Raw genomic sequence first — 11315 nt, forward strand, 5'->3', positions numbered from 1 at the left:
CCATTGTGCATGGACTCTATTCTTAATATTTATTACTATCCATACATTTTCTTATTTTAAAGCACAAAGCATCACACTAAAATGTCATATGTACTAGAAATGAAATTAAATAAAAACACAATCTGTATAATATTAAATATTTTAACTAATAAAATAAAAATAATAAAAATAAGTGTCAAGACTCAAAATAAAACTAAGAATGAGAAAATAAAGTAAATGAAGAAATTAAGTAAAAATTAGGGGAAATCCATAAAATTTTCATCAGTTAATTCATTGTATATTGTTTGTCAACATCATCATCTCAGTTGCTAAGTCGTATCTGACTCTTGGCAACCCACCAGGCTCCTCTGTCTACAGAATGTTCCAGGCAAGAATACTGGAGCAGGTTGCCATTTTCTTCTCTGGGGGATCTTCCTGACTCAGGGATCAAACCTGTGTCTGTTGCATCTCCTTCACTGGCAGGTGGATTCTTTACCACTGCAACACCTGGGCAGACCACATATTATTAACTCCCTGTTGTAAAGGTATCCTACCCTTCTACTGCAATGTTAAAGCAAACATCATAGGGTTTACATTCTAACAGAGAAACTGTTACTAATAGCAAAAACATGTAGTATATTCTTTAATTTTAAGCATTATAAATACTTTATAGAAAACAAAAGCTTGCATCAGATTTCTGTAGATATTTACATTTCAAGAAGATTGGCCCTAATAATGAATTACTTTATTTATGTTGAATAATGCGTTCATTTACCACTTGATATGATATGCTTTGCTAAAGATCTTCTTCATAGAATTACTCAACTCAGAATTTCTTAGACTGTAGATTAATGGTTTCAGCATGGGAATTATGACTGTATAAAGAGACACTGATGTATAGAACAGTCTTATGGACTCTGTGGGAGAGGGAGAGGGTGGGAAGATTTGGGAGAATGGCATTGAAACATGTGAAATGTCATGTATGAAACGAGATGCCAGTCCAGGTTCAATGCACAATGCTGGATGCTTGGGGCTGGTGCACTGGGACGACCCAGAGGGATGGTATGGGGAGGGAGGAGGGAGGAGGGTTCAGGATGGGGAACACATGTATACCTGTGGTGGATTCATTTTGATATTTGGCAAAACTAATACAATATTGTAAAGTTTAAAAATAAAATAAAATTAATTTTTAAAAAAAAGCAAAAAAAAAAACAAAACAAAACACACACACTCAATGATTTGTCAATGGGGAAGGTCTTAGCAGGTCTTACATACATGAAAATACAGGGAACAAAGAGGCAGACAACCACAGTGATGTGGGAACCACAGGTCTGGAAGGCTTTCTGCCTCCCTTCCTGACTCAGGTTCTTCAGAGAGTGCAGGATGACTCCATAGGAGATGAGTAAGAGTAAGAAAACAATAGTACACATCAGTCCTCCATTGGCCACAACTAAGATGCCAATGACATAGGTGTCAATACAGATGAGTTTCAATAAGGGGTACATGTCACACATAAAGTGATCAATGACATTGGGGCCACAAAAAGGGAGTCCATAAACAGTGACAAGTTGAATTACTGAGTGCACAAAACCACAAACAAATGACAACAGCAGCAGCACAACACACACCCTCTGCCTCATGATCACCAAATAATGCAAGGGCTTACAGATGGCCACATAGCGGTCACAGGCCATCACCAGCAGAAGGACGATCTCTGATCCACCAAAAAAGTGCTCTGTAAACAGCTGGGTCAGACAAGTTTGAAAGATATGGTATTTTCCCCAAAGTACAAGTCTGAAATCACTCTAGGGGAGATAGAAGAGGCATACATTAGATCTATAAATGATAAGCAAGCAAGGAAAAAGTACATCAGTGAGTTCAGGGTCTTACTGACAGTTATAGTCACCACAATGAGCAGGTTGCCCACCAGAGTGAAAATGTAGAAGAGCAAGAGCAGAACAAAAAGGACTTTCTGCTCCTTTGGATTCTGTGTGAGGCCCAGGAGGACAAAGTAAGTTACATTGTTCCTTGATTCCATCTAGTCCGGACAGGAGCTGAGTTCACGAATTAGAAGTAGTTTACCTACAAAACAAGATGGGGGGGTGCAGTTTATGCATTATAAACTTCATCTTTTTCAATCATTTATTTAAAAGAATTTACATAAAGCTTATAATGCATAAACTGCAGAATTATCTATGTGTCCACTGTGTCATAGACATTGTGAATACCAAGTTGAATAAGGCATAGTTCCCTAACCTCAGTGATATAATACAAAATTCCTGACCCTTTAGTAAGTGCCTTTATAAGAATATTCACACAAGTTTACAATTAATTTATCAATATAATAGATCAACCTAAAGCATAATAGCAATCAAACTGAATATAATATCAGTCAAGCCGAAGTCAGAGAAGACTTCCCAAAGGATGCTATATTTAATGTGGAGCTTTAAAGGAAATATGAAAGAACAAAAGAATATGAGAAAGGAATTCCTTAAAAATGGTACACCATTTATAAAGTCACAAAGATGTAATACTTGAGATCCATTAAAGCTAATTTCTATATTCATTGAGTAGATAAAACTTTATGTAGAAGGTCACTGTCCTGAATTGTCTCAAACCTCACTGAGACTTCATTTCTAGGGTCTTCAGTTGAATATTCTTCATTTTCTGCCCAATTAATGCCAAAGCACTTTAAGTTTGCCTCCAGTCTGTATATTTCTTTTTATTTTCAACTTTGTTTTAAAATTCTACATAAATCTGTACAATGACTAAAAAAAAATTATTACAAATGAAGCTTTGGAATCCAGCACCTGTTACACTTTGATAGTTTTGCTGGACAATGAAAACAGCTATTAGATATTGTAAAACAACACAAAACAAAATATATGCAACATCTCCAACTTTGGACATACCATTGGATATCAATTTAGTATATATAAAAATAAATTTTAAATATTCCATAATAAAAAGGGAGTTCCCTATGTCATTAAATGATACCACCTTCCATGTAATTGCTCAGACTTCTACCCCCATCCACCAAAAAAATACCTCACAATGTTCTTCACTCCCTATTGTTCTCTTACTTAGGGATACCTTTAGCAAACCTGTTGTCTCTATTTTCAAAATACATCACAAATTTGATCATTCTCTACCCTCCACTTCATTCCCAGCCCAATGCAACAGCCTCCTGTCATGCTTTTCCACTTTTATTCTGGGCTCCAAAAAAATATTTTCTTAAAGCAAACCACATGATTCTCTTTAAATCTTGTTCTAATTATATCGCTACATTCCTCAAAACTCCTGCAGTGTACCGAACTGAACTCCCTATGTTATATAGCAGTTTCCCACTCATGGGGGCAGAGTGGGAGGGAGCTCTAAGAAGGATGATACATACATGTACATATAGCTGATTAACTTTGTTGTACAGCAGAAACTAACACTATATTGTAAAGTCCTTATGCTCTAATAAAAAATAAACTTCTATGTTGGATTTCAATCATGTACTCAAAATTTAATACATCACATTTAAATTTACAGCAACAAGAACTGTGATCTCTATTTCAGTTGAAGAAACTTAAGGCACAGAACATTCAGTTAATTTTCCCAAGGTCACACATTTTTACGTGATAAAAGTAGAATTGAATTTAAATTTGATTACTTTCAAAGTAATTTCCTACATAATAAAATCACACAATTATGAAATGTGCTTCCCACTATTTACTGTTAGTCTTACCTGTGGAGACTTGCTCATTATCTGAAGAATAAGTTTTTAAATCACTCATTTGGATCTGGAATTCTTCTTTCATCCAGTTTGACAATAGAGGGCAAAAGGCTGCATTATTTCTTTCTTTTTATTTATTTATTTATTTTTAAAATATTTTATTTTATTTTAACCCTACAATATTGTATTGGTTTTGCCATATATCTAAAAGAAATAGTTTATATCACTCCAGTGGCTTTTCATTTTCTCCATGGAGTTTTCTGATTATTCAAGATAATTTTTTTAAATTTGTACTCTAAGTTATTTAAAAGAAATTTCACACATATACAGAAAAAAATACCACATTAGGATAATTTACCAAAAACACAAACAAATCCTATATTTACATAGTAAGATAGCAACCAGTCATTTCCCAGAAAAAGATTTCTCTAGTAACTTATTTTCCTACTATTTTCAAAATAGAAAAAAAAAATCATTCAATCATTTAGTTCTTTTTTTATCATGTTAGTAAGTCCAGAATAGTTGAGCTGAGAATTTGACAGAAATTCTTGTGCTATTCTCTCTTTTTATGCAATGCTCTAAGCCTAACAAAGGACCCCCTGAAAATTTTATATCAGTTCTTAAAAGGATATCACCTTTGTCCTGATATTGGCAAAGATAACTAGGCCTTTTTATCCTTCCTAACCACATTTATCCTTGAGTCATAAAATTGGAGTGTGTCCAATATAGATTCTTGCTTAATTAAATTCACTGGGGTTTTTCACTAAATGTTTGAAGTATCTGTACATATAAAGATAATGTGAGGTCAAATCATATAATTAGGGTCAAGAAGTGTAACATGATAGCTCAGTTGGTAAAGAAACTGCCTGCAATGCAGGAGAACCCAGTTTGATTCCTGGGTCAGGAAGATTCGCTGGTGAAGGGATATGCTACCCACTCCAGTATTCTTGGGCTTCCCTTGTGGCCTAGCTGGTAAAGAATGTGCCTGCAACCTGGAAGGCCTGAATTTGATCCCTGCGTTTGGAAGATTTCTGGAGAAGGGAAAGGCTCCAGTACTATGGCCTGGAGAATTCCATGGACTGTATAGTCCATGGGATCTTAAAGAGTCAGACATGACTGAGCCACTTTACTTAACATATAGCTAGTGTAACATGGAGGAAAATATGGCCTTAGAACAATTATGAAGTTATTGCAACTCAGGAATAAAATATCAGCCCAGGAATTTTGTTCTAGTTCACCTAATTAAAGACATATTTCCCAAACTGCCACAGCAAGCATTTGTTTCTTTTTATTTAATTATTACTAAGATTATTCTGCCTTAAACTTTGTTTAGATATATAGTAATTTTATCACCGATTTACTAATTATTTACCTAATAGTTTTGTTTTTGTTTTAAAGTACTTATTTAAAGCCAGGAACTCTACTATGAGTGAGGACACAGTAAATAGTAAAATGATGGGAGTGGGTCATGTAAAAGTTCCTTCTCTCAAGAATCTCATATTCTTATGAAGAGTAGAACAATAAAGGAAAAAAGTTAATGAGGTAATTATACACTTATTTGCTGATAATAAGACAACAAATAGAGGATGGTGACAGAAATAAGCAAATTTTGCTATGGATAATATATTCAGAGAAGATGATTTTTAAGGTGATGTTAAAGCTGAAATCCAAACACTAGATTGTTTCTAACATTGGAAGCACTGTGACAGACAGCAAAATTAAGTAAAATTTAATTATAAAATTACTTAATTTCAGACATGATGCTACTTCATTTCAGAGATGTGACAGACAGCAAAATTAAGAAAAATTTAATCATAAAATTACTTCATTTAAGAGATGATGCTACTTGAGGAAAACTCTAAAAATTCAAAGAAAATTTTTTTAAGTTCTGTGTACTCAAAAATAAACTCAAAATGGATTAAAGATCTAAACGTAAGACCAGAAACTATAAAACTCCTAGAGGAGAACATAGGCAAAACACTCTCCGACATACATCACAGCAGGATCCTCTATGACCCACCTCCCAGAATATTGGAAATAAAAGCAAAAATAAACAAATGGGACCTAATTAACCTTAAAAGCTTCTGCACATCAAAGGAAACTATTAGCAAGGTGAAAAGACAGCCATCAGAATGGGAGAAAATAATAGCAAATGAAGCAACTGACAAACAACTAATCTCAAAAATATACAAGCAACTCCTACAGCTCAACTCCAGAAAAATAAACGACCCAATCAAAAAATGGGCCAAAGAACTAAATAGACATTTGTCCAAAGAAGACATACAGATGGCTAACAAACACATGAAAAGATGCTCAACATCACTCATTATCAGAGAAATGCAAATCAAAACCACTATGAGGTACCATTTCACACCAGTCAGAATGGCTGCGATCCAAAAGTCTACAAATAATAAATGCTGGAGAGGGTGTGGAGAAAAGGGAACCCTCTTACACTGTTGGTGGGAATGCAAACTAGTACAGCCACTATGGAGAACAGTGTGGAGATTCCTTAAAAAACTGGAAATAGAACTGCCTTATGATCCAGCAACCCCACTGCTGGGCATACACACTGAGGAAACCAGAAGGGAAAGAGACACGTGTACCCCAATGTTCATCGCAGCACTGTTTATAATAGCCAAGACATGGAAGCAACCTAGATGTCCATCAGCAGATGAATGGATAAGAAAGCTGTGGTACATATACACAATGGAGTGTTACTCAGCCATTAAAAAGAATACATTTGAATCAGTTCTAATGAGGTGGATGAAACTGGAGCCTATTATACAGAGTGAAGTAAGCCAGATGGAAAAACATAAATACAGTATACTAACGCATATATATGGAATTTAGAAAGAGGGTAACAATAACCTGGTGTACGAGACAGCAAAAGAGACACTGATGTATAGAACAGTCTTATGGACTCTGTGGGAGAGGGAGAGGGTGGGAAGATTTGGGAGAATGGCAATGAAACATGTAAAATATCATGTAGGAAACGAGTTGCCAGTCCAGGTTCGATGCACGATGCTGGATGCTTGGGGCTGGTGCACTAGGACGGCCCAGAGGGAGGGTATGGGGAGGGAGGAGGGAGGAGGGTTCGGGATGGGGAACACATTTGTACCTGTGGCGGATTCATTTTGATATTTGGCAAAACTAATACAATTATGTAAAGTTTAAAAATAAAATAAAATAAAAAATAAGTTCTGTGTACTTAAAAAATGGTGAAAGCATGCACTATTCTCTTATTCTTAATTTTTAAAGGGAAAGCTTTCAACTTGTATGCCCTGTGGATCTGTTATATACAGCTCTATTATGTTGAGATACATTGCTTCTGTACCTAATTCACTGAGAACTTTTCATCTCGAAAGGATGTTGAATTTCTATGCTGTCAATGAACACAGCAAAGAGGAAATTAAGAAGCAATTTCATTTATAGTAGCATCAAAGAGAATAAAATAATTAAGAGCAAACTTAAGTGAGAGATTAAGTCTTCTACACTGAAAACTACAAAATATTGGTGAAAGGGATTAAAAAAACCTCAACAAACCTGTCCACCCGCATGCTGGCTACTGTGGGAAGTTCTGAAACCCCAGCCATGTGCAACCATGCTCACTCACCAGGTACAGGGGCTCCAGATCCATGACTCCTTGGCCTCCAGTTCCACCATGGGCTGGCCAAGATCAGACTCTGAACTCCTGCACCTGCCACAGAAACCCCAGGATGAGTTTCCCCCACCAGTGGGGTAGGTCCAGGACCCACTAGGGTGTGGCTTCAAACACCAATAGGTGGACACCACCCCTGGGATCATAAAGATCCTTCAGCCCACCATGCCAGGACTCACCTCACTTTCCAGGGGAAATATCAGCCTAGGACCCCACTAGCCCCTGGCCCCACCCACCAGGAATCCAACACAACTACCAGTGGACTGGCACTAACCTCAGTACCAAGGCTCACCCACTAGTGGGTGGACACAGGCCCTAATACCCGATAGGCCTCAGACTCAGCCACCAGTGATCAACACTAGCCCCAGAATCACTGGGACCTACATCCAGCTATGTCAATATCTGGATCAAGCAACCAGCATATTGTCATAAGCAGAAGTATACATTTCTTTTCTAAAGGCAGTTGGAATATTCTCCAGGTTGGATCACATGCTAGGAGACACAGAAATAAGTCTCAGTTTTTAAGTTTGAAATCATATAAAGAATCTTATCGAATCATAGCATATGAGACTAAAAATGAACTACAAGGGGAGGAAAAAAGGCAAACATGGAGGCTGAACTAACACTACTACACAAGCAATGGTCAGTGAAATCATCAAAGAGGAAACTGAAAAATGCTTGCAGACACATGAAAATTTATTCAAAATCTGAGAGATGAAGTAAAAGCAGTTCTAAGTAAAGTTTCTAGTAATACAAGCTTACCACATATCCCAGTAGACACCCTGAGTCAGCCAACTTTAAATGGAGTACATTTTTTCTTTTAATACAATGAATGTTTAACATTTTGGGTACAAACTAGTGAAAGTCCTTCTGATTTTCTGTAACCTATATGTTCTTGACTAAAATTATAAATCAAAGGTGTTTTCTTTGCTTTTAATTTAGTGGTTCTATAATAGTTTGGGGTCAAAGATTGTTAAGAAAGCATCTGATAAGGTTCTGGCGTTACATGTTTTTTATTATAATTCAAATCAATACACAGGAACTGAGGCATAAAGCGTGTCTTTACCATTTTCTGAAATTATAATTGGATCATTTATACTTAGCAATATGAAAGCCCCCAATATTTAGCACGTATTGAAGGAATATCAACAATGAGCTTCCCTTTATTCTTTGGTGAAAGAAATAAAAAGCATTCTAGATCTTCTAATCAGAAAACTGGAAGTAAAAAGTGAAAGAGAAAGTTGATCAGTAGTATCCAGTTCTTTGTGACCCCATGGACTACACAGTCCATGGAAATCTCCAGGCCAGAGTACTGGAGTGGGTAGCCTTTCCCTTCTCCAGGGGTTTTTCCCAACCCAGGGATCGAACCCAGGTCTCCCGCATTGCAGGTGGATTCTTACCAGATGAGCTACCAGGGAAGCTCTCTAATCAGAAAGAAAGTGAATAATGAATTGCATGCTTCCAAATTATGAGAATGGGAAGAGCTCACACTAGATTCTGCAGTGAACATGGTTTGGATCAAGGATTCATCGTTCCCTATGGTGTGATGTAGGGATATGGAAAGTGGATCCAGGATGAAATAACTATACATGTACATATCAAAGTTCTTGCTGCCTTGAGTTTATAAAGATAATTATCTTTAAGCTTTTTAAAGTGGTTTCTTTTCAAAGTGTGAAGTGGAAACATTTCTCTCTGATCATAAGGGTAAATGAATTTTCCCAGTATATATACTGAATAATTATTCTGCTTCCCAGTAGCCTGCAATATCACTACTTTCATATGTTAAAACATATTTTTTTTCCTTAACTTTCTCTTTTGTTTAATTAGTATATGTATCCATGAGCCAGTAACATAGGGCCTAAATGACTGCACTGTTTCAGATACTATTGTAGCACAAAAAAAGTATACCATCATTTATGGTTTTAAAGCAACAACATTCACTTTATTATAGTTAGTGATTTCAATGGGTCAGGAATTTGCTTAGCTCAGTTAAGTACTTCTAGCTCCACATCTGTCATAAGTTTGCATTTAGAAACAGGTTGAAGTCACCTAAAATGTTTATTCACTCTTATATCTGGTACCTAAACTTGGAAACCTTGGACAATGAGGACTAGAATAGCTGGTACTATTGAGGTCATAACAATAGGACGGGTGTCCTTAGAAGAACAGGAAGGGACAACAGAGCTGGCTCTTGTACACAGAGGAAAGGCCATATGAAAACAGATTGAGAAGACAGTTATCAGCAGACCACAAAGCGAGGCCTCCAGAACCAGCCTTGCTGTCCCCTTGATCATGGACTTCTAGCCTCTTATCTGAGAGAAAATAAACATGTTTTGTTGAAACTACCTAGTCTGGTGTATTATCTATGAGAATCTTAGCCAACTAATATAATGGTGAGATGGATAATGATGACAATGATAAACTGCAATCTAGGTTTGTGAAGAGCAGTTTGAAATGAACCCCAGAGTTCAATTCAGTAAAATCCAGCCCCTTTCCAATTACCAAGTGTGATGCTTTTCCAAAGTCAGAGCATTTTGAATAATAGTCATCAGTCATTCTTCAATAGATCTTTGTGATATCACCACAAATAGGTAGCATAAATGTGCATCCTAACTTTTCTATCAGGGATCTGAGACAATTTGCAATCAGTATTACCCCCAGGGCAAGGAGAAATACTTTCTGGGGATTACTGTTTGAAGCTAACACTCATTCCTGCGTGCCAAATGCTGCTGTCCTCCCCTGGTCAGGATATAGACCTGAAACAGAGTGCCGGCCATCTCTTCAGCAACCTAGAAAGCATATTAAAAAGCAGAGACATTACTTTGCCCACAAAGGTCTGTCTAGTCAAGGCTATGGTTTTTCCAGTGGTCATGTATGGATGTGAGAGTTGGACTGTGAAGAAAGCTGAGCACCAAAGAATTGATGCTTTTGAACTGTGGTGTTGGAGACTCTTGAGAGTCCCTTGGACTGCAAGGAGATCCCACCAGTCCATTCTAAAGGAAATTGGTCCTGGGTGTTCATTTGAAGGACTGATGCTGAAGCTGAAACTCCAGTACTTTGGCCACCTCATGAGAAGAGGTGACTCATTGGAAAAGACTCTGATGCTGGGAGGGATTGGGGGCAGGAAGAGAAGGGGACAACAGAGGATGAGATGGCTGGATGGCATCACCGACTCGATGGACATGAGTTTGGGTAAACTCTGGGAGTTGGTGATGGACAGGGAGGCCTGGTGTGCTGCGATTCATGGGGTCGCAAAGAGTCGGACACGACTGAGCTACTGAACTGAACTTAACTGAGCCAGTTTATTCAGCAGCAGCAGAGAACAGCAATTTGAGGACCGCAAACTTACCAAGCTCTTGTATCAGTTCCTGAATGGTGTCTCTGGTGGCTCAGTTGGCAAAGAATCCACCTGCAATGCAGGAGACTGCCTGCAATGCAGTTGACCCAAGTTCAATCCCTGGGTCGGGAAGATACACTGGAAAAGGAAATAGCAACCCACTCTAGTATTCTTGCCTGGAAAACCCACTGGACAGAGGAACTTGGCAGACTACGGTTCAAGGGATCCCAAGAATTAGACATGACTTATTGACAAAACCACCAAGGCAATAAAAATATTTTTATGGAAGGGGGAAAAGAACTTTTAAAGGGTTCTAGTAACTCTCATCTCCTCAACTCAGGAGTCTTCCAAGAGCTTCTGATGTATACCTCTCTGAACCACAGCATGGAAACTTTTTGAATATAATAACCTGGAAAAATCATAGAGCTCAACTTGTTTGGTTCCCATCTCTCAGTCATCACTGTCAATTGTTTCTGACATCTAGTATCATGGAAAGAATTATTTTATACTATACTCAAGATTATTTGCTTATTTTTCCAAAAATCTATATATCAATATTTATAGCAGCTTTATTTATAAATTCAAATATCTGGAAACAATAAAAAAAATTAGTTAATGGA

At 37.3% G+C, this 11315-nt stretch overlaps 1 pseudogene; it reads right to left on the reverse strand.

Moving 5' to 3' along the window:
- Positions 1-750: 750 nt before the first annotated feature.
- Positions 751-2017, reverse strand: LOC147346480 (olfactory receptor 4A47-like; annotated as a pseudogene).
- Between the last annotated feature and the right edge of the window lie 9298 nt (positions 2018-11315).

Source organism: Bos grunniens, chromosome 23 (assembly GCF_055505025.1).
Source record: "Bos grunniens cultivar Pamir isolate PY7600 chromosome 23, Bosgru_T2T1.0, whole genome shotgun sequence".
Classification (NCBI taxonomy): domain Eukaryota; kingdom Metazoa; phylum Chordata; class Mammalia; order Artiodactyla; family Bovidae; genus Bos; species Bos grunniens.